Genomic DNA, 25,418 nt, shown 5'->3' on the forward strand with positions numbered 1-25,418 from the left:
CAATGTGGGACTCCATCCTGGTACTCCGGGATCACGACCTGAGCCAAAAGCAGTCGCTTGACCAATTGAGCTGCTCAGGTGCCCTGAATTGGTGTGTTTAGATCATTTACATTTACAGTAGACACTGCTATGTCAATGTTTAAGTCTGTTGTTTTATTTTTCTGTTGTTTTCTCAGTTTCTCATTCATCTGTTCCTAATTTATTTTCTTACTGGTTACTTGAACATCTTCTTAAAAGATTCCGTCTTCATTTACTTACAGTATTTCTAAGTTTACCACCTTGTTTTTTTTTAGTGGTTGTTCTAAGTATTCCAAGTCCATTTCTAGGTAAAATGTACATATATAATTTATTACAGTCTTCCTGGATGAACATTTTACCACTTCAAGGAAATATAACACTTTAATTCCAATTAAATTCCTGTATTCTATCTTGTAAATACATCATATCCTCCACACACAGAGCATCAAATCATGATATTATAAATTTTGTATCAACAATCAAATATGATTTCAGAAACTCCTTAGATGGGAACTCTATTATATTTACCCTTTTTTTTTTGCCACTTCCAATGTTCTTTCTTTTTTGAAGCTCCACAGTTTCTTGTGATATTTCCTTTCTATTTAAAGAACTTCCTCTAGCCATTTTTTTTAAGATTTTATTTATTTATCAGAGAGGGGGTGGGGAGAGCAAGCACAGGCAGAATGGCAGGCAGAGGCAGAGGGAGAAGCAGGCTCCCTGCCAAGCAAGGAGCCCGATGTGGGACTCGATCCCAGGATGCTGGGATCATGACCTGAGCCGAAGGCAGCTGCTTAACCAACTGAGCCACCCAGGCGTCCCCCTCTAGCCATTATTAAAAGATAAGTTTGCTAACAACATTTTCTCTTTTTTTTTTTTTTCCATTGTAGGATACCTTCAGTTATCCTTTCAAGAATGTATTTTCACAAGCCAAAGTTCTGTTTTGTTTGAAAGTTCTTTTCTTTCAGTACTCGGAAAAAAAAATGTATTATTGCCTTCTAGCCTCCATGGTTTCAGATGACGAATTCACTATCATTTCCAAAGGAAATGAGTTGTTTCTCTCTACTCTCAGAATTTTTTTCTCTTTTGGTTTCAGAAATTTAATCATGACATGCCATTGGTATGAATATCTTTTTTGCCAAATTTGGGAATTTTTCATCATTATTTCTTTAAATACTTCAAGTGCCATCATCTCTTCCTTTTGTAGTTCTTTTTTTTTTTTTCTTTTTAAAGTTTTATTTATTTATTTATTTATTTATTTGAGACAGAGACAGAGAGAACATAAGCAGGGCGAGAGGGGCAGAGGGAGAAGAAGGGTAAGAAGCAGACTCCCCACTTAACAAGGAGCCCAAAGCAGGGCTTGATCCCAGGACCCTGGAATCATGACTTGAGCCAAAGGCAAACACTTAACCAACTGAGCCACCCAGGTACCCCAATACAAATGTTAATTCTTCAGTTATTCCAAATACAGAGAAAATCCAGCCTCTTCTCATTACCTCCATTCCTCTCCAATTTTGACTAAATGACCATAATCACCCTTCAGGAAAACTTAAAAGGTTCCACTAGTAAACTCTCTTAAGTGCTTACGTTCTTTCCAACGTTTTCTCTACAGAGGTGAGAGAGATCTTATAAGTAAGACATTGTTTGTTTCCCAAAATACACTAGTAAGAATAAAATTAAAAACTTCAGTAAGACTTATGATATTCTTCTTTTGGTCCACAGCTGCCTGACACCATTTCCTGCGCCACTTCCCATCAAACATTCCCCCTGGCCATTGTGACTATTTTTCCTGCTTCCCAAGAAAGACCAAACACATTCCTCCTCATTGGCTTAGTAGCTGCTATTATCCCTTCTATGAAGAAGCAGGATCCTCACAGTTCACACAATCATCTCATTCAAATTCTGCTTTTTTTTAAAAAAAAAAAAAGCTTTTATTTTTTATTTGACAGAGAGAGAGAGATCGAAAGTAGGCATAGAGGTGGAAGCAGGCTCCTCGCTGAGCAGAGAGCCAAAGTAAACCCGAGCCGAAGGCAGAGGCTTAACCCACTGAGCCATCCAGGTGCCCCGAGATGTTTATTTTCCTTTGGGATTATGGAGGGGAAAAATCAAATGCTGCTTTGATGGAGATCTCCTTAAGGTTTTCCCTAAGACTCTTCTTAGAGTAGCACAGTCAACTTAACTTTGCTCTAATTCTAGGATAATTTTTACCACTACAGAGCTTTAATACACATAAGTATATGATTTTAGTGTCACCTTTTAAATTTACATTTGACAAAAAACTGCATACATTTTCAGTGTACAATCTGTTAATTTGATACATTTTTATGCTGTGTAATTGCCACTGTACCAATAATTAGCAACCCTGTTATGTTACATCATTACCATTTCTTATTAGTAATTAGAATAATTAAGTTCTAATGTCTCAGTTTGATTATTGTAACAAAATACTGTTTTCATTATATGATATATAACATCTCTAGGGATTATTTATTTATCTTTTTTTTAATGGTATTCATTCACTTGACAGAGACACAGCAGTAGAGGGAACACAAGCAGGGAAAGTAGAAGTGGGAGAAGCAGGCTTCCCACTGAGCAGAGAGCCCAATGTGGGGCTCGATCCCAGCACCCTGGGATCATGACCCCAGCCAAAGGCAGATGCTTAATGACTGAGCCACCCAGGCACCTCTCTAGGGCTTTTTGACTACTCATTATACTTTTTATACACTTAAACAACATCTCTTCTATCTCTCCCTCTCCTCTGGGTAACCACCACATTACTCATGTTTATAACAAATTCAGCTTTTCTAGATTCCAGACACAAGTGACAACATGCAGTACTTGCCTTTCTCTGTCAGACTTATCTCACTTGATATAAAGCATTCAAGGTTCACCCGTTTTGCAAGTGGCAGAATGTCCTTTCTCATGGCTGAATAGTATTCCATTACTCACACATACCTACCTTATTTAGCTATTCATCCACTAACAGGAACCTAAGGTCATTTCCGTATCTGGCTATTGTGAATCATACTGTGATAAACACCAGCATGCATATTCTCTCTTTCACAGCCTGTTTTCATTTCCTCTGGGTGTCTTCCCAAGTGGTACTACTGGATCATACAAGATAGTTCTATATTTTACTTTCTGAGCAATCTCTATACCATTTTCTATTGTAGCTGATCCAATTTACAACACAGTCAGCAGTGCACAAGCGTTCCTTTTTCTCTGCATCCTTCCCAGAACTAGTTATCCCTTCTCTTCTTGGTACTAGCCATTCTAAATGGTGTGATGTGTGGTTCCAATTTGCATTTCCCTGATGTTTAGTAATGCTGACCATCTTTTCATGTATTTGTTGGCTGTACTGCTATTTGTATAAGCTCATTGACACATAGATAATAGCAATTACTCAAAAATTATTTGGAGTCAAAAAATGAGCATATGAAAGAATGCCTGATGACAGTAAGGCAGGCAACTGAAACTGCTTTGGGAAACAAAGGAATGAAAAAAACAACAGTAAAAATAAAGTAGGCAAGGACTGGTTTTTTGACAGATGTAAGAATGGTAAATACTAAAAAAGTGAATCAAAAAATGTTATTTTAAGAGTGGTTTCTGGAGATTTGTTAAAAAACCAGTATTCCCAGTCAGTTCCCAGGATTAAGACATCTAAAGAGATATTCTTGAAATTGTCAACCTCTGAGTTAATCATGGGAAAATACTAAATGCCCTGATGTTCATCTGTGCAGAGTCCATTAACTCACCTGGGAAGCCCTGGCTTGGGAATTCTTCCTCCAGTATCCATGGCTCCTCTCCTCGCTCTAGCCTGAAGACCACTTCTGGTTTGGTAACACAATACTCTGACAAAGCAAAACAGTTCAGGATTCAGACCAGAAGTCCTGGCTTGCAGGGTCTCTGAAAGAGCAGCAAGCTTCTGGAGCTGCTCGATGAAGATGCTATTGAACATTTCACTGGAGAGGTAAACACAAATATCTTCCTGGTACCCAAAAGAGATCAATTATCACTGATTACTCAGTTCCAATATTAAAAATCATCCAACTCTACAGTGTCTATATGCTTCACAGTTAAAAGAATGAGAACATGCTACTTAGAATTACAAAAAACCAGACCTTACCCACTGAGACAAGGTTACTGTAGTTCTCCAGCATCATGTCTCTAGACAGGGACCTCTGAGCTGAATCCAGGTGCTACCACTCTTCCTGGGTGAAGCCCACAGTCACATCCTTAAATGACACTGACCCCTGGAATTTCTGTTCAATCTGAAATGTTCAGAATTGGGTAACATGGAAAAAGCTGTATGGGAACCAATCCTCACCAGGATTACCAAATAGTTTGCAAAACATCTGACTTTATACTTTGTGGGAAGATGAGAAACCATAATGGAAATACTATGCCATTGCTTAAGGTATTATTCATGCAAAAAATGATCAAATTACACACTGTATCTGGAACCATTCTAGTTCTTAGAAATGCTAAATTATTAAAATTGTTCTTGGATTCAAGTAGCAATAATATGGTAATAAAACACACAGTAGTATGTTACAATTGCTAAGGTGAGAGTACACAGCAGACAGACTAAAATAAATGAGGAAGAAAATTAGTTCTATTTTGAGCTTCACTGAAGAACAGCTACGGGACAAACGGTCATGCTGTGTTGTTCATGCAACTCCATGGTACATGCGAAGGCAGGGCTCCTCTGCTCCTCTAGCACATTTGGGAAATGAGCAGAGGGCAAACAGCACAGGAAATGTTGAGAAGCAGCTGGAGCTGTGAGGACAGAAAGGGCCAGGAAGAAAGCAAGCTATGAAATGGATTACAGAGTAGTTTCACACCAAGTCTCCAACATATGTGACCACCACCAACCTTAGAGAGTATTTCTGAGTACTACACAAGTTTGTATTTATGAATTATGGAAATAAATTATCAATATATTTTGTGACAAGCTTTATTCTTCTTCAACTTTAAAAAGTAAAGAGACAGCTTAATATTGTATTAATTTATTAATATTTATTAATATTTTATCCACTGCAGTACACATTCCAGTTTCTAAGTCTTCAATTTTGAGCCCATAATTAGGATGTGTAGAAAATAAGAAGGGAAGATTTTGGAACTGTTACACTTGAAATACCTGTAGAACACAGAGAAGATACCAACTGGATTGTTTGGGATGTCATCTAGAGTGCATGCCTCTACTTTACGACTCACTGTTTCAAAGAAAGGGGAGCCAGAGAAGAGATCTGAGAGTATATAAAAATTATGTAACTAGGTTTTTATTTATAGACCAATTCTCCCAAAAAAGTAAAAGGAAAGCTAAAGGACAAAGAACACCGCTTAAACTACAACTGCAAAAGCTGTGAAACAAATAGGGAATTGATAAGTGGACAGAGAGTGAGAGAACATGGCCACCAATCATGGGCAGAAAGAAATTTCCTCAGAGAATATGCCCAAACAGCTGCATAAACACAAGTATCACAAAATAAGCAAGGAAAAAAATAAACTGGACACTGTATTTTAACAAGATACATCTTAAATGTGAAATATAATACTATAGGTATAGAATGAAAATAAAGATTTGACAAACATAATAATTTGGTAGCATTTGATATCACCAACAATGAATCAGAAAGCTCTCAGAGAAGTAAGAGACTGACAATAATCAAGAATGCAAGGTGTGAAAAAATCACTTTGTAAATGGAAAACAGAAGAACAGGCCATGAAGGAATTTTCTGAAGGTGGAAATAAAAATAAGAATGAATAGTTTTAAAAACTAAGAGATGACAATATGATCATCTGAGTATATAACCAAAACCGTAATTAAAAAACAAAACAAAACAAAAAACAACTAGTGACAAACTAGAAATTTCCCTAGTGTGATAATGGACTTTCATATATACCTACAACAAATATTACACTTAATGGTGAAATATACAAGTGTTCAATTTAGGGGAGCCTGGGTGGATGGGTCTGTTAAGCATTTGACTCTTGATTTTGGCTCATGTCATGATCTCAGGTCGTGAGATCAAGCCCCGCATCAGGCTCCATGCTGAATGGGGAGTCCACTGGAGATTCTCTTTCTCCCTTTCCCTCTGCCCATCCCCTAATCATGCATGTGCTTATGTGTGTAGTCTCTTTCTCTCTTAAGCAAAAAAAAAAAAAGGAAGGAAACATGCTGAAGAATTCTGACCTCTGTATATGAAAAAATTAACGTTATTCTGACTCTTGGTTTTAGCTTAATGATATCCTTGAGACTTCTTTAGATTAACAATTTGTCATTGTCAACTCTGTGATTTTTGTAAATTTGTTGAAGTATGAATATACTTAAAAATAACACAAAAGTGAACCTTGGAGTACAAAGGCTCCATGTAGTTTCACACAGTGAACACATGCATAAAACTAGCATTTAGATCAAGAAAAAAAACATTAGTGAAACTGAGAAGCTCCTTCATATCCCATCTAGTACCTACCACCTACCCCGAACCTAACTCTCACATGATAACCACAATGACATACACACCGGGATGTCTGAAATGAAAAACTCGGAAAATACCAAATAGAGATACTGGCAAAAATGTGAAAACAACTGTAACATTCATACCTTGCTAGTGGGAGGATAAGCAAGTACATATACCTTGGGGAAATATTAAGGAATTTCTATTTAAAGCTATTGTATTAATTCCTCTCCTAGTTATATACCCTTTGTCAACCAAAGGGTCTATAGGAAATAATCAGAGCAGTTTGATTTATTAGCCAAAACCTGGAAACAGTCCAAAAGCCCATCAACAGAAGGAGAAATAAAACTGCAGTATGGCTATTAGTGGAATACATAACGAAGATAAAAGAAAAACTGATACACTTGGCAAAATGGATGAATCTCACATATACGATACTGAGTGGAATCCAGATATACAAGCAACACTAATCAATGATAAGATATGTCAAGGTAAGATAAACCTCAAGTACCAGAGAAACTTCTTGGGTACTGGGTGGCAATTACACAGGGGTGTGTGCATGCGTGTGCACACATACACACACATATAAAAATTCATCAAGCTTGACACTTAAGTTATATACAGCTTACCTCAATTAACTGACAAAAAAATACTTTTTGGAACTTATAATACACACTAAGTTCCTGGCATAAAACTGATGATATACTATTCATAAAACCAATAGACTAAAACAAAAGATTCTGAAATACAATAGCAAAACCAAGGCACTTATTTAGAAGTGATGTGGAAATGCAATATCATTCTGACATTCTTTTCTAGTTTGGATGAAAGGGAAGAAATGGACAATCAAAAGAACCTGATAATAAAACATTACTCAATAAAGATGTGTTAACAGAGAAATATAGACTATTATAACAGTATGTCTTCATAATCAAAACTAGAAACCAACAATTTATCAAATTAGGAAAAAAAAAGAAAGTAAATTTGACCAGCAGTGCAATGAGAAACTGAGTGTATGACAAAAATTAAAACGACATAGAACACACAAAACATTAATGATGTTATACTAGGATATACAGTAAACAAGACTGTAAAACAAAAAACCTAAACTATAAAATGGTATATGAATATGCTAAATTTCTTACCAATGGGTGACATAACTGATTTGAAAACAAAACCAATTATTTGCAATATCAAAAATATTTGAAAACAAAATAAAGGGAAAATATCAAATATACTGCAAAAAATATATATGCAAAATAGGGGCACCTGGGTGACTCAATCACTTAAGCATCTGCCTTGGGATCAGGTCATGATCTCAGGGTCCTAGGATCAAGCCCCATGTTAGGTTCCCTGCTCAGTAGGGTCTGCTTCTCCCTCTCCCTTTTCCCTTCCCCCACTCTTCTTTCACTCTCAAATGAATAAAAAAACGTTAAAAAATAGATAAGCAAAATTAAAGTAGTTTAACGTAATTCACAGCAGATAAGGTAACACTGAGGGCTAAAAGAATGAAATGAGCAATGATGATTCTTCAAGAAGAGAAAGAAATCATTTATCTTTTTTGGCACCAAATATCTGAAAAGACAATCACTTAAAGAAAATACAACTATAGGGGTGCCTGGGTGGCTCAGTTGGTTAAGCGTCGGCTCGGGTCATGATTCCAGGGTCCTAGGATCGAGCCCCACATTGGGCTCCCTGCTCAGTGGGGAACCTGCTTCTCCCTCTCCCTCTGCTGCTCCCCCTGCTTGCACTCTCTCTGTGAAATCAATAAATTAAAAAAAAATACAACTATAAATACGAGGACACTTTTTAAAAATATTTATTTAAAAGAGCAAGAGAGAGAGAGAGATCACAAGTAGGCAGAGAGGAGATCACAAGTAGGCAGAGAGGCAGGCAGAGAAAGGGGAAGCAGGCTCCCTGCTGAGCAGAGAGCTTGATGTGGGGCTTGATCCCAAGACCATGGAATCATGACCTGAGCTGAAGGCAGAGGCTTAACCCTCTAAGTCACCCAGGCACCCCACGAGGACACTTTTAAGACACAGTCATGTATCTATGAAAATATAGGAGATACACTCAAATCTCCATGAAATATATTTTGTTTTCCTAAAGAAAATATTGTATATGATATCCCAAAAGAAACCAATGCTTTGGGCTGAAACATTAAAGAACTACCAAAATAGATTTAAGAGAAAGGTAGAAAATCAGTGTATAGTCCAATAACCAAAAATAGGAATTAAAAATATTTAAAAATCAATTGAAGATTTTGAAGATCTACCATGGAAAAAAAAACAATTTCAGATATTTTTCAGGATTAAAATCTAGCCAACACTAAGTGACAACCCATGCTTATTTATTTATTTATTTATTTATATTAAAAGACAGTTAACAAAATCAAGACAACTGACAGAATGGGAGAAGATATTTGAAAACGACATATCAGATAAAGGACTAGTGTTTAGAAACTATAAAGAACTTAGCAAACTCAACACCCAAAGAACAAATAATCCAATCAAGAAATGGGCAGAGGACATGAACAGACATTTCTGCAAAGAAGACATCCAGATGGCCAACAGACACATGAAAAAGTGCTCCATATCACTCGGCATCAGGGAAATACAAATCAAAACCACAATGAGATACCACCTCACACCAGTCAGAATGGCTAAAATCAACAAGTCAGGAAATGACAGATGCTGGTGAGGATGCGGAGAAAGGGGAACCCTCCTACACTGTTGGTGGGAATGCAAGCTGGTGCAGCCACTCTGGAAAACAGCATGGAGGTTCCTCAAAATGTTGAAAATAGAACTGCCCTATGACCCAGCAATTGCACTATTGGGTATTTACCCTAAAGATACAAACGTAGTGATCCAAGGGGGCACGTGCACCCGAATGTTTATAGCAGCAATGTCCACAATAGCCAAACTATGGAAAGAACCTAGATGTCCATCAACAGATGAATGGATCAAGAAGATGTGGTATATATACACAATGGAATACTATGCAGCCATCAAAAGAAATGAAATCTTGCCATTTGCGACAACATGGATGGAACTAGAGCGTATCATGCTTAGTGAAATAAGTCAAGCAGAGAAAGACAACTATCATATGATCTCCCTGATATGAGGAAGTGGTGATGCAACATGGGGGCTTAAGTGGGTAGGAGAAGAATCAATGAAACAAGATGGGATTGGGAGGGAGACAAACCATAAGTGATTCTTAATCTCACAAAACAAATGAGGGTTGCTGGGGGGAGGGGTTTGGGAGAACGGGATGGGATTATGGACATTGGGGAGGGTATGTGCTTTGGTGAGTGCTGTGAAGTGTGTAAACCTGGTGATTCACAGACCTGTACCCCTGGGGATAAAAATATATGTTTATAAAAAATAAAAAAATTTAAAAAAAAAAGATTTATTTATCCAAGAGAGAGAGCACACACGGGCAGGTGAAGGGGCAGAGGGAGAAGCAGACTTCCTGTTGAGCAGGGAGCCCAATGAAGGGCTCGATCCCAGGACCCCGAGATCAGGAACTGAGCCAAAAGCAAACGCTTAACTGATGGAGCCACTAGGCAACCCCCAACAACCCATATAATTTAAACATTCTATACCATAAAAAATATCTGTGGAACATTATAAATTTAGTAACAAAATATTGTTCAAAAACAATTCCTATTTAATTTTGATACATATATTCTAAATAAAACACTTGCAAGCTCAATTCATAACAGTCTATTAAGAGTAATTCAGGAAAAAAAAAAAGCAAAAAGTAATTCAGCATGGCCATGCAGAACTCTCCAGGTTCCAAACAGGTTCAGAAACGCAGGTTATTTTGTTTATAGTATATATTCCAAACACTTAAAACAGTCCATGAAAGGTGTTCCAAAAATATTTGCCGAATGAATGGTCTAATATATTTCTTCTAAAAATTTAAGCTTAGGACACAGGGAGCTCCAGATATTGGAATTATCTGACATATTTAATGACTATGGTTAAAATGATAAAGAAAAAGACTCGTTGAATCACCATATTGTATGCCTGAAACTAACGTAACATTGTTTGTCAACTATAATTTTTAAAAAAATGATAAAGGGAAGGGGCACCTGGGTGTCTCAGTGGGTTAAAGCCTCTGCCTTAGACTCAGGTCATGATTCCAGGGTCCTGGGATCGAGCCCCGCATCAGGCTCTCTGCTCAGCAGGGAGTCTGCTTCTCCCTCTCTCTGCCTGCCTCTCTGCCAACTTGTGATCTCTATCAAATAAAGAAATAAAATCTTTTTAAAAAATGATAAAGTGAAAAAAATGGACAGATTGAGAGTTTTCAGAAGAGATATAAAAACTATGAGAAAGACTGAATATAAATGGCAAACCTTAAAAGCAGCCAGAGAGAAATGAAACAGTAATTACCTTCAGGGAAAATGTAGTCCCAAACTGCCAAATATATTTACACACATACACACACACACTTTTCAGATCCACACATACTCTGTACTTAAATTGACCAGTTTGGGACACAAAGCAGAGTTCTACAACTTCAAAGATTTGATATCATACAGAGAACATTCTTTTTACAGTGTTTAATATATCAGTAAGAAAAAGATTAACCAGAAAACATCACGTTTACAGATTAAGATACATGTGGTGTTATATTTATTTAAGAAATATATTTCTAAATAGAGATTAGAGGTTATTTATTTATTTATTATTTGAGAGAGAGAACACACCATGTGCCTGCAAGTGGGTGGGGAGGGACAGAGGGAGAATATCAAGCAGACTCCCCACTGAGCATGCAGCCCTCCATACAGCGCAGTCCTACAACCCCAAGACCACGACCTGAGCCAAGACCAAGAGTTGGACACTTAACCGACTGAAACATTCTTGTACCCCTAGATTAGAGAACATTTTTAAGTGAATTATCAAAATACAACATACCAAAACCTGTAAGACACATCTAAGAAGTTACGCTTTAAAAAAAAAATCCTTAATAGTATATATTAGAGAAGTTAAAAAAATCAGTAAGTATCTACCTTTTTTTAAAGCAAAAGAGGAAGTTACAGCTAATATATGCACAAAGACATGTTACAGATCAGACATTAACAAATTTAAAAAATCTACATATAGTATAAAGAGAGAGGACAAAACCAAGTTTGTACCTTGACAATTCTTTGCCAAAGCTGATCAAGTTATAAAGAAGAAAGGTTCACTCTCCAATATCTGGCATGAAAACAACATCTCTATACAGTTTCTGTGGTCTATAAAAATATAGTGAAGAAATTAAGGGCCAATAATTTTGAAAATGTGGGGGGAAAGTTTACTTTCAAAGAAAGAAACTACTTATCAAAACTTACTTTTTAAAAAAGAAAATCTAGGGTCACCTGGGTAGCTCAGTTGGTTGAGTGTCCAACTTTTTTTTTAAGATTTTATTTATTTACTTATTTGACAGACAGAGATCTCAAGTAGGCAGAGAGGCAGGCAGAGGTTGTGGGAGTGGGTAGGGAGCAGAATCCCTGCTGAGCAGAGAGCCAGGTGTGGGGCTTGATCCCAGGACCCTGGGATCATGACCTGAGCTGAAGGAAGAGGCTTAACTCACTGAGCCACTCAGGTGCCCCGAGTGTTTGACTCTTGATCCTGGCTCAAGTCTCAGTCGAAGGGTCATGAGTTTGAGCTCTGCACTGGGCTCCACTGTGGACATGTAGTCTACAAAAAACAGGCAGAAAGAAAGAAACAAAGAAAGAAAAGGAAAGGAAAGGAAAGGAAATCAAATCTAATGCCACATGTCTGTTAAGGAAATTGCATCTATAATTTAAACTCTTCCTATGTGGGTGCCTGGCTGGCTCAATTGATGGAACACTTGACTCTCAATCTCAAGGTTGTGAGTTCAAGCCCCAAGTTGGGAAAGAGCTTCCTTAACAGAAGAGAGACAGGAAGAAAGAAATCTTCCCATGAAGGCAACTCCAGTCACAGATGTCCTCACATATGAATGGAAAACCTAAGAAGTAGCAACAAACTAAAAGATCCTGTAGAGAAAACAAGAGGAAATACTCCAAATTCATGTTATATATTCAACATATTCCTGATATTAAATACTAAATCATAACAAGAACATATTCTGCCCCCTCTCTACCCCAAAACACTTACTGGTCTGTCTTTCTCATGAAGGACACAAATATAAAAATCCAAAACAAAGTATTATCAAACTAAAGCCAGGAATATATAGAAAGAATACCATGGCCCAGCTCAGTTTCAAGAATATCTAGTTTGTTTTACATTTATAAATTAATGTAATTTACCAACTAAGAAAATAGAGGAGATAAATCACATGATTTCAATAGATGTTCAAAACCATTGAATAAAATTTAATAGACACTCACAGAAACAAGAAAAACGTTAGATAAGAAGGGATAGAAGGGGACATCCTTGGTGTGGTAAGAAATGAGAAATAAGGGGCGCCTGGGTGGCGGAGCTGGTTAGGCGTCTGACTCCTGGTTTCGGCTAAGGTCATGATCTCGGGGTTGTGGGATCAGGTCCACGTTGGGGTCTGTGGTCAGTGGTTCTGCTTGAGATTCTTTCCCTCCTTCCATCCTCTCACTCGTGTTCTTTCTGTCTCTCAGATAAATAAAATAAATCTTTAAAAGAAAGAATAAAAGTGAACACCAGGGACATTGTGCAAGTGGCCGGCACCATGAAGATCTGGACTTCAGACCACGTCTTTGACCACCCATTGGAAACTATTACAGCTGCAACGCAGGAAGACCCAAATGTGGTTGGAGGTAATGTACTGGACAGACATACAGATCACTCTGGAAAGCTGTACAGCCAAAGACTTCTCAGCACAGAGTGGGGGCTGCCTTCCATTGTGAAATCTCATATTGCAGCAAAAACTAACACATTTGTGCAAGAATACTCTGTACTTGATTCTGCAGAGAAAGCGATGGAACTTAAACCTACTAATATTTCACTTACAAATACGGTTTCTGCAGTTTATACACAAACCACACCTTCAAGACCCAGAAAAAAATATTTTGACTCAAGAAGCTGCGATCACTATGGAAGGAGTCAGTCTTAGCAGTTACCTTGAAGGACTGACGGCAAGCATGGTATCTTCAAATGCCAATAAAGGCCAGGAAACAATGGAATGGGTAATATATCAATTAAATGCTGAGACTGAAGACTTGGCAGCTTCGGCAAGAGGGAGCATGAAGACACCAAATGCAGTGGCAGGGTTTGTAAGAGAAATGAGGATGAAAGCTGTTACACGAAACACCCACTCCCCACATCTCTGCAAGCTGGCAATATACTTGTTATTTAAAAATCAGAAATATATTTTAGGTAGGATATTTTTTAATAAGCTGAAGAAAAACTGTATGATTTTTTTATCAAAACAAAGAGGTGGCAGATTTCTAAATAAAAGGGATCATCCGAAAGTAGTATTGTATGAAATGTCCATCTAATTCCTGAGGATTCTAGCAGTTATGTGAAAATTTAGCAATTTCTGAAAAGGACCTAGAAAATCATATTGGCATATTACATCTCCTTTAATGTAGAACTGTAAAGCTTTTCATGCATTAGTACTCTTCCCGGCTTTGGATTAACCCCAAAACAAAGCTGAGCCACCTAAATACATATAATTATCTTGCTCCGGTAAACCTAAAGAGCTTGCATTAGGAAATCCTTAAAAAAGAGAGAGAGAGAGAGAGTAATTATAGGGGCAACAAGGTGGCTCAGTTGGTTAGGCATCAGTCTTTGGCTCAGATCATGATCTCAGGGTCCTTGGTTCAAGCCCCACATCAGGTTCCCCACTGAGCAGGAAGTCTGCTTCTCCCTCTGCCTTTGCCTCTTCCCCCTGCTTGTGTGAACACTTATTTGCACTCTCTAAGTAAAATCTTTAAAAAAGGAAAAATTTTACAGTTTTAAAAGATACTGATTTGTATAAAATAACTTGCTCTGTTATAAAGCACCATTAAAAACCACAGTGTTTTGTTTGGTACTTAAATGACATTTTTGGAGTGAAAATTATTATTAAAGTAATACAGAACTCCAACAACAACAACAAAGAATTTTATTGTATTAAAGAGTACTGTACTAATTTGCTACAGTTTTGTAACTTAGGAAAGGTATTACCTTCCCTGGATTTGTCCTTTATGACTTAATATGCTATAAAGTGGGCTTAAGATGTTATCTGAAAAATAAAGTCAACCTGGAACTTTGCAGCACTCCAAAGAGAGAAGAGCTGTTCACATCGTTTAGCATTTCACATTTCAATAACTTATAAACTGTCAGGTGTCAAAGCCATGGTTCTCTAATTGCTAAAGCATAACATGCCAGGTTATTTGGATATAATTACTTTTTGAAGTAATTGTGACTACAAAACATCTTTTTTATGCGATCGGGAGGGAAACAAACCATAAGAGACTCTTAATCTTATAAAACAAACTGAGGGTTGCGGGGGGGGGGGCGGTTAGGGAAAGGGTGTTTGGGTTACAGACACTGGGAAAGGTATGTGCTATGATGAGTGCTGTAGTGTGTAAACCTGGCGATTCACAGACCTGTACCCCTGGGGCTAATAATACATTCTATGATAATAAAAAATTAAAAATTAAAAAAAAACATCTTTTTTACATGAAGAACTTCACGTTATTGAAATTACTCAATCACTGTCTTCTGAAGCATATATCCCAGGCACTTAGTGTTTTTAATAATATGGTGCAACTGCAGGGGGGTGGGTTGTGGGAGGGGGAGTGATAACGAGAAAAAAAGTACTGATCTAAACTAAGCCCTACATGAATTGCTTTGGAGCTTTTATTTACAGGAAATCCCTAAGGAGCAGCTGCAATCTGAAAAACAATCCAGTAAACAAATTTTGTTTTAAATTGTATAGCAATTATTAACCACTAATACCTTTGATATTTGCAATTGTTACACAGAGTACTATAGTTAGAAGGTAATTAGCTCTTGTCTTGGATTACATAATGCTTGATGTGATAAACTCATCAGATTTCCTATAAAAGAAACCAGTTGATATATGTTTATAACTACAGAAACAGTATACCAAACTATTTAAAAGTGCATGTTTTCCTACTTAAAATATTGTTTAGCTTAAGACTTCTTAGGATAAAGCCAAGTTAAATCCAAAGAGTTTTTTGTGTTTTAAGATTTACTTACTTATTTTATTTTTTAAAATATTTTATTTATTTATTTGACAAAGAGAGATCACAAGTAGGCAGAGAGGCAGGCAGAGAGAGAGAGGAGGAAGCAGGCTCCCTGCTGAGCAGAGAGCCTAATGTGGGACTCTATCCCAGGACCCTGAGATCATGACCAGAGCTGAAGGCACAGGCTTTAACCCACTGAGCCACCCAGGCACCCCTTGATTTACTTATTTATTTTAGAGAGAGCTAGCACACAAGCAGGAGGGGCAGAGGCTAAGCACAGAGCCCAATGTGAGGCTCAATCTCACCACCTCAACACCATGACCTGAGCGAAAAACAAGAGTCAGACACCTAACCGGATGCACCACCTAAGCACCCTCTAGTAAGGTTTTTGATTACCTTTTGCAACTGAAGATGGTTTTTACAACTGAAATAATATTCTGGCAAAACAAAACATTGCTAAACATTGATATTTGATAAAAAGCTGCCTTCTATAATTTCTGTAAATTATACTTGTTCTGAAAAAGATGCAATGTCCTAATGATAAAAAGATTTCTCAACAGGGTGCCTGCATGGCTCAGTGGGTTAAGCCTCTGCCTTTGGCTCATGTCATGATCTCAGGGTCCTGGGATCGAGGTCCATATTGGGCTCTCTGCTCAGCAGGGAGCCTACTTCCCCCTGCTCTCTCTGCCTGCTTCTCTGCCTACTTGTGATCTCTGTCAAAAAAATAAATAAAATCTTAAAAAAAATTTCTAAACAAACAAAAGTAAATACCAAGTCCATTAAAACAGGCATAAATGTGAAAGCCAAAATAAATAAATAAATAAATAGATAATAACAGAGGAGATTATCAATCTGGCCTTAGAGTAGGAAAATTAATTTTAAACAGGATACAAATGACAGCAACATTAATAACTTTAATAAACTAATCCAAGGATCTGGAAAGTCTTCCTTGTAAAGAGCCAGAGAGCAAATACTTTAGGCCTTTAGGGCCAGATGGTCTTCATCATTTCACTACTTAATGCTACCCTTGAAGCCACTGATTACACACAAATGAATGACCAGCATAGTAACAGGTACGGATTGTGAGAGGAGCACAAGGGAGGCTTTAGAAGCGCTGCCAGTGTTTGCTCTGACCTATGTATTAGTTATGCGGGCATTAGATTTGTGGTAATTCACTGGGCTCTACACTTACAATCTGTGGATTTTTTAAAAACATTTGTTGTATGTATAAAAATAAGATTAAAGGGGCACCTGGTGGCTCAGTGGGTTGAGCCTCTGCCTTCGGCTTGGGTTGTGGTCTCCGGGTCCTGGGATCAAGCCCCGCATCTGGCTCTCTGCTTGGTGGGGAGCCTGCTCCCTCCTCTCTCTCTGTCTGCCTCTCTGCATACTTGTGATCTCTGTCTGTCAAATAAATAAATAAAAATCTTTATTAAAAAATAAGATTAAAAAATAAAATACATTTTAAGTAAGTGATCAAAGAAGGTATCAGAAAGGAAATGGCAGCCTGTGTAGAAAAAAAAAAAAAGCACCACATATTGATACATGATACTGATTCTGCAGCCAAAGTAGTAGTAGAGGGAAATTATATCCTTACATGGGCATAATAAAGAGCTTTACAATAAACTCATCTTCAACAAAAAGTTACAAAAAACATCCTATAACCAAAGATATCTGAAGGAAAGAATAAAGGTAAAAGCAGAAGTTAATAAAAATAACAGTGGAAGGGTGCCTGGTTGGCTCAGTGGGTTAAGCCTCTGCCTTCGGCTCAGGTCGTGATCTCAGGGTCTTGGGATTGAGCCCCACATTGGCCTCTCTGCTTGACGGGGGGTCTGTTTCCACCCCCACCGCCACCCACCACCTACATGTGATCTCTCAAATGAATAAATAAAATCTTAAAAAAAAATAACAGTGGAGGGGTGCCTGGGTGCTAGAGTAAGTTAAGCATCGGTCTCTGGATTTATGTTCGGGTCATGATCTCAGGGTTGTGAGGCTGATTCCCACATTGGGCTCCAGGCTCAGCGTGGAATCTGCATAATACACCCTCTTCCTCTCTCTGTGCCCGGCTTCCTGGGCTCATGCATGCCCGTGCTCAATCTCTCAAATAAATAATTGTTTTAAGATTTTATTGATGTATTTGACAGAGAGAGAGATCACAAGGAGGCAGAGAGGCAGGCAGAGAGAGAAAGAGGAGGAAGTAGGCTCCCTGCTGAGCAGAGAGCCCAATGTGGGGCTTGATCCCAGGACCCCGAGATCACGACCTGAGCAGGAGGCAGAGGCCTAACCCACTGAGCCACCCAGGAACCCCAAATCTTTTTTTTTTTTTAAAGGGAAAAAAACAGAGTGAAAATCAATAAAACCAAAAGCTGGCTCCATGAAGAATAAAATACTATCTGTGATAAATATTAGTCCAAACAAATTAGAAAAGCCACTAGGAATAATAAGGAACAAATTAAATACTTTTTCCAAATTTTTATTTAAATTCTAGTCAGTTAACATACGGTGCAATACTGGTTTCAGGTGCAGAATTCAGTGATTCATCACTTGCATACAAAACCCAGTGCTCATCACAAGTGCCTTCTATAATACCATCACCCATATAGTCTATCCCCACCACCTCCCTCCACCAGCCCTGTTTGTCCTGTCCTTAAGAGTCTCTTATGGCTTGTTTCCCTCTCCTTTCCCCCCTCCCATATATTCATCCCTTTTGTTTCTTAAATTATACATATGAGTGAAATCAAATTAAATGTTTTTTAAGTGACAAGGTTATGGAAAAAAATACTGACAAACAGAATTACAGTTATCATCAAAAGAGTAACACTCTTTGACCAAGTAGGGCTTCTTTTAAAAAAATAAAGATTAGTTTTTAAGAAATATGGAAATATAATAGATCTAAAAAGAAAAAATATATCATCATTCCCATTAAATGTTAAGAAAGCATTTGGAAAAATTATTCTAATTTTCAATAAAATAAGACTTCAAGGATACTTTGTGAACATGACAAAAAAAACCCAGTCCAAAGTCAGCAACGTGCATAATGGAGAAGAAACACGGCAGGCATTCCCACTCACGTGTATTATGTTAGTGCTTTTATTGTTCTGCTTATTTTTTAGAGATGCTCAAATATAAAATCAGATCCCTTATCACATTATACTAAAAAATTCTAGATTAAGGTACTAAATATTTTTAAAAAGTCTTATTAGAAAAAAGACAGAAAACAGAAAAATGTCATCAGGCCCCCAGGGTCAGGAAAACAATAATAAAAAATAGAAGAGGCAAAAGGGTTGTATCACAATGTAAAATTTCCAGAAATAATACTACTATATTAAAAGACAAAGCATATGGAGAGAAGAAAATTGATAAAAATTATCATGAAAGATTACCACCTAGGGGCGCCGGGGTGGCTCAGTGAGTTAAAGACTCTGCCTTCGGCTCAGGTCATGATCCCAGGGTCCTAGGAATGAGCCTCACCATTGGGCTCTCTGCCCAGCAGGGAGCCTGCTTTCCCCTCTCTCATTGCCTGGCTGCCTCTCTGCCCATTTGGGATCTCTGTCAAATAAATTTTAAAAAAATCTTAAAAGAAAAAAAAAAAGATTACCACCTAAAATACGTAAGAATTCTTACAAAACTCCATAGCCTGAAAGAACTTAAAAAGCCAGATTTATGAAAGTCAAAAAAATTCAACCAGAAAAATGGAAATTAAAGTTTTCACCCCTTAGTGTACAAATACTTTTTATATCTGGAAAGAAGAGAGGGAAAGTAGTCTTCTAATGAATAAGTTTACCTAGAAAAATTAGAAATGCTCATATCCTGTAACTCAAAAATACTAATCATTGGACTATAGAGCAGTAATTCTTAAACTTGATGTGTATGAGCATCATATGCACACCTTGTTAAAAATATGGACTGCTGGGGTGCCTGGGTGTCTCTCTGGGTTAAAGCCTCTGCCTTCAGCTCAGGCCATAATCTCAGGGTCCTGGGATGGAGCCCTGCCATCAGGCTCTCTGCTCAGCGGGGAGCCTGCTTCCTCCTCTTTCTGCCTGCATCTCTGCCTATTTGTGATCTCTGTCTGTCAAATAAATAAATAAAATCTTTAAAAAAATATATGGATTGCTGGGCCTCGCCCCCAAATTTTTCTTCCAGAAGGTCTGGGAACATACATAAAAATCTGCATTTCTGACAAGTTTCAAGGTGATACTGCCATTTCTGGTCAAAGAACCTAACTTTGAGAAGCACTGCTCCAGAGTCTGGAGACACACTTGCATCTATGCAGAGAGAACAAGTATATTCACAGCAGCATATATATTAATGAAAAGTGGAAATTACCTAAATGCCTATCAATAAAATATAGTATTTAGAATATAGTGTACCATACAGTGTGAAAAATAGAGCATTAAAAGGGCTAAACTACATGTGAATAGATCCCAAATTACTGGTCAATTGAGGGGGAAAATGTCCATTGCAGATACATGAAGATAATTTATACATTTCTAGAAGTATTCAAAACAATGAACAGTACTATTCAACTCTCTACCTATCTTTTCAATGTTTGCGTATTGATATGATGATAAAGCTAGTAGACAAAGGATAAAAAATTGGAACCGAACCACACGGCTCAATGAGGAAGACTCCACGAAAAAGCCATCAGAAGACTGATACTAGAAGACTTGATCCAGGAGCTGCAGTAGAGTAATGCAGCAGTTCTTCGAGGAAAGCAATTACAATTAAATCTTTGGCCACCTTTACCTGGGTAGATCCCAATAGCAGAGGGGAAAGACCAGGACAGAATTCTATGGGAAGAATTTGACTGGGAAGCTCAGACATACTTACCAGAGAATTTACCTCTGAACCATTGGCTGTGCAACTTAAATACATAAGCTGGCTAAAGTCCTCACGGAGAGTTTTTCTAACAGGCATGCAGGCCATTCATTCCTCTGAACATACCAGCTTTTATAGCAGGACCAAATAAGACCATTATAAATGCACTACTTTAACTATCTCTTGGACCCTATTACTCTCAGTGAGGAATGGCTTTAGGCACTCCTTTCAGGGCGGTCACTGGAAGGTTACCCACTATGTGTCCCCATGTTAAGACCAAAAATTATACCTTTCAAGAACTTTTTGTGTTTAAAAAAAAAAAAAAAGAAAGGGTCTGTCTGTATCCAAATACAGTGTCTTCCTTTTTCCGTGGTTATCAGAAACAGCAGAGACGTATTTGTGGATTACCTTAGAAACTCTAAGATATATAATGATCAGTATGTATCTATAAGCCAACCTGGCCTTGCTCCTGATGTTACTTTATATTTTTCTGTAAAGTTAGATTTTTATCAATTACTAATTTTCCCCATCTTAACATATGGACTCCTACAAATCTCACAAAGTCCACTGTAAAAAAAAAAAAAAAAAAAAAAGTGGGGAATGAACAAATAACTTACCTGGGACTTGTTCATTTTCCGCTGTCTTGGATAAACGCAGACAACTCTCAAAATGCAGACAACTCTGGGTTACAAGAGGGAAGGGGCCATGGAAGATCTGGCGTGCCTAGCAGCTCCAGAATCGTCCTGCCCTAGAAACTACACACACCCAACAGACAGGAAGAAGGTCAGTACCTCCGACCTTCGGATGCTGAAACACCCCTTATATAACATGACTCTGATATTATCATGTAGCAGCTCCCGGACATAACGTTTTTCACTGGGTAAATGTAAATATTTGCTCCCTGAGGATTTAACAGTTTAAACCTCCCTGATGCTCACACACACACAAATTTTTAAATAAACCAGTTCAGACCAAACAATACACCCAGTGAAATAACATGAACTCTTCACCAAAACTATTCAAAAAATACTCCGACTAACCCGTTTATCAATTTCCCTACTGTTACTAAACCCTTGGTTAGTGATTCCGCAGAAAGCTATAAAAAGCAGTGCTTTAAGGAAAGGTCTAGGTCTCAATTTCTGTGTTTGTTGCCATTTTTCAAAAGGACATTTTAAATGTAATTTGCTTTTCCTTGCCTGTAAAAGCAGACAGTTCTCTCTCACGAGTCAGGAGACACGACTTTCAGTCTTCGCCACTAACAAGGGGATTCTGAACAAGTCGCTAACTTTCAAGAGGGGAATTATTTTTTTTTAATTTAAAAAATTATTATTATTATTATTATTATTATTATTTGGCAGTTAAATAAGACAAAAGCAGAGAATTCTTGAAGACGCTTCGTGAACGCCAGGACAAGTCAGGACTGATTAACAGCGCACATCGGGATGCAGTGATGGGCACGGCTAGTGGGCAGCTCAGCCTCCAGGAAGAATAAAGGGAGAGCGAAGGAAGGGTCTCCCCTAGGCCGGGCGGTAACAGCACAGCCATGGCGGTAACCGCATAGCCACGGCGGTTACCGCACAGCCACGGCGGTAACCGCACAGCCCGGGGGGGCGCGCCCCGCTTCCCCGACCGCCGCACGTAAGCACCCACCGCGCACGCGTAGACGTCCTCCCCACGGCGCCGTCCCCCACCCAAGGGGTCCGCACGCCCACGGTGCACGCGCACACGCCCTCTTCCTCTGGCCTCCCAAAAGGGGCTCCACGAACAGCCCCGCACGCTCCGCGCAGGGGCCGATCACGTGGGGTCTCCGACCCCTAGTCTTGATGCGGAGGTCCCCATCCTGCCGTGGGCGGGCCGCAGGTTTCCTCCACACTACTGGGCACAGACCCCCTACGCCAGAGCCGCGACCCCGGGCAGCGCGGCGCCAAACCTCAGCCTTTGTCCAGCTGTTCCGGGCTCACCTGTCGCTTCCTCGTTGGGAGGGACTGGCCCCGGAAAAGCGCGGATGTTCAGCGGCGCAGGAATCGCCTCCCACGTGAGACCTGAATAGAACGGGGAAAGGAGCGGTGGAAGGGAGCACAGAGGCAGAGGGCGGAACTAGGCATGCGCAGAAACAGGCTTGCTCAGAACCTGGCAGTCCTGGCAATCAGCGCTACCAATTGAACTACCTTTCCCCGCTACCCCTGGTGCGAGATTGGCTGAGAGTGCAATCTTCTATGGAGCCCGAGAAAGTTTGGGGCGCTTGAGATAGCTCTCCAAGCAGTCAGAGCCCGGGACTCCCCACAGCTTACAGATTACAGCTGAGTTCTCTGCAAGTGTGCAATTTAGAGCTGTCAGGGAACGGGAACCTGCATGTAACCTTCACTTTTTCAATGCTAGAAAGTAGATTCCACCAATACAGTAAAAGAATGCTTATGGGCGCCTGGGTGGCTCAGTGGGTTAAAGCCTCTCTACCTTCCGCTCAGGTCATGGTCTCAGGGTCCTGAGATCGGACCCACATCGGGCTCTCTGCTTGGCAGGGAGCCTGCTTCCCCCACCCTCTCTGTCTGCCTCTCTGACTACTTGTGATGTCTGTCTGTCAAATAAATAAATAAAATGTTTATTAAAAAACCCATAAAAGAATGCTTAAAAAAATTGTATCTGACACCATCAGCGATTCTCTCAGAAAATGAAAAGCCAGGGGACAAGGGTGAGGTCAAGAAAACTAGTTCATCAAAAGTCATGAAAGCAAGAAACGAAAATTGTAGATAAATCATAAAACAGTCCAAATATATATATATATATTCATTTACATAAACATATTCTTTCCTCTGCGACATTAAGGTTATTGAATAAATGAAAGATCCCTTTCAGAGAATCAATATTCTTTGAAAACATTCCACTATGAATCTCATCAACTTTTATATACATCTTTTTCTCTTTGATTTTTGTATACCTTAAGTGTACTTCACAAAAGCACTCTCAACTTCATCTGGAATAAGCAAAAATCCAAAGGAACAGAAAACATTTCAAAAAGAATTCCTAATAAGTATCAATGCGCATAATTTTACTCGACTAAAGATAGTTTGCCATCTACTTCATGGAAACAAAGCCATGATTAGGTGTATGTTTTGAATGCAGTATAATAAATGTAGCACTTCAAAGTACTGAGGAAACAATGGAATATTCCCAACAGCAATCCCTTCCTAACAATTTGGTGTAAAGTTATGTACATAGATCATACGTGGTACAGTTCACATGGATTCAAGATTTAAAATAAAACACTAAGTTAATAAAAATAGAGGTGACACGTTGTGTCACCAAAATTAGAAACCATAAATTAAGTATCTGATACATTAGAAAAATAACAACTCAGTTCTATTTTTCTTAAAAGCTAAAAACAAATAAACCAGGAAAGTCCATTTTTACTATTTGAGAGAAAAGATGTATTAATTTAAAGAGAGATCTTTAAATCAACAGAACGAAAATTTTATAATAGGGTACAGAACTAAGCACTAATATAATGAATGACAATATATAAAGTGAAAATGAATGACAAATGGATATAAAAGTCCATTATCAGAATTGAAACAATGCAAATGCTTAAATAAAAACATGTAAGATATCATTGAGATTTAATTTTTTAAAATTTTTGTACACAAAAATTCATTCTGTAGTTTTATGAATTTTGACAAAGGCATAAGTCTGTGCAACCACCACCACAGTCAAAATACAGAACTGTTTCATCACAGCCCCCAAAAATCCTTCATGCTACCCTTTTGAAATCAAACTTCCACTCTTCTCCTTTGTCAGCTACTATCTCTTCTTCATGCCTACAGTTTGCCTTTTCTGGAAAGTCACATATATAGAATCTTACCATGTGTAATCTTGTGAATCTTATCTTTTACTTAGTACAATACATTTAAGATTCATCAATGTTGTTTTGTGTACCAATACACTTTTGGCTTTTATTTCCCAGGTCCTACTCCATGGTATGAATTCACCACACTTCACTTATTTCTTCCCCAGCCAAGCGACCTGAACTTCCAATCTGGGGAAATTATGAATAAGTAAAATTCCATTTTGAAGTATAAGACTCATTTTTTAAAAAAAGAGTAATAAAGAGTTAGGGTGTGTGCTTGAGAAAATACATATTCCTACTCACTTTTACTGAGGGTTTAATTCACTGGAGGGTAAACTCACTGGAAGTTCATTTTTATCAAATTCTGAAGGAATTTATTTGACAGGCATAGATTACAAGCAGGCAGAGAGGCAGGCAGAGAGAGAGGGGGAAGCAGGCTCCCCGCCCAAGCAGAGCGCCCGATCCCAGCACCCTGGGATCATGACCTGAGTCGAAGGTAGAGGCTTTAACCCACTGAGCCACGCAGGCGCCCATAAAGCAAGTATTTTAAAGGCAAAAGTGAACACCGGGGTAACAGGGATAATGGCAGATGGCAGCTACCGCCCCAGGGTAACATGATGGAAGAAGTCGAAGAATCCAAACTGAGCCCTCAAGAGAGGATTCCACACCTGAAGCAGGGGAGGTGCCTGGGGCATGTTATTGTACATACGGAGAGAAGAACCCAGCAGAACTGGAATGCAGACCTTCAGAGGGGGGCCACCCAGTTCCTGCAGGCCTGTCAGAAATGTATGGTGGGGGAGGATAATGCCTCTGAGGGGGGGGCCTGCTCAGCTGGTGCTGCCTGTCAGAGAGGGACCAATATGGCTACATGTGTGAGAGAGCTAAAAGAAGCTGGAGAGTGAGAGAACCTGCTGGGATTAGATACTAGTGTTGGTGGCACAACTTTGTGAATATATTTGAAACCACTGAATTTTCTGCTCTTAAGGGAGTGAATTTAAAGACTTGTGAATTATATCTCAATTTTTAAATAATTCAATAAAAGAAGCTGTAGTGTACCACTAATGACCAAGGTGAAGAGCCACTGCTGGGGTGCTGTTAAGGAACTATTCTGCAAACAGGAAGAAGGAAGTTGGTCCTCCAGTAACCC

The 25,418-nt window shown here is 38.7% G+C and overlaps 1 long non-coding RNA gene and 1 pseudogene across 2 annotated transcripts; one reads left to right on the forward strand and one right to left on the reverse strand.

Annotated features, from left to right (window-relative positions):
* Positions 1 to 3,884: 3,884 nt before the first annotated feature.
* LOC309857477 lies at positions 3,885 to 22,499 on the reverse strand. The gene is made up of 4 exons (XR_014307731.1): positions 22,392 to 22,499; positions 21,048 to 21,093; positions 4,142 to 4,286; positions 3,885 to 4,003 (listed from the first exon to the last, which is right to left on the reverse strand). It is a non-coding gene; the product is annotated as an uncharacterized lncRNA (long non-coding RNA).
* Positions 13,056 to 14,018, forward strand: LOC309857478 (PRELI domain containing protein 3B pseudogene; annotated as a pseudogene). Its single transcript has 2 exons — positions 13,056 to 13,795; positions 14,011 to 14,018. The product of its transcript is annotated as a PRELI domain containing protein 3B pseudogene (transcript).
* Positions 22,500 to 25,418: the final 2,919 nt, after the last annotated feature.

The sequence above is a fragment of the Mustela nivalis genome (genome assembly GCF_964662115.1).
Source record: "Mustela nivalis genome assembly, contig: HAP1_SCAFFOLD_760, whole genome shotgun sequence".
Lineage (NCBI taxonomy): Eukaryota > Metazoa > Chordata > Mammalia > Carnivora > Mustelidae > Mustela > Mustela nivalis.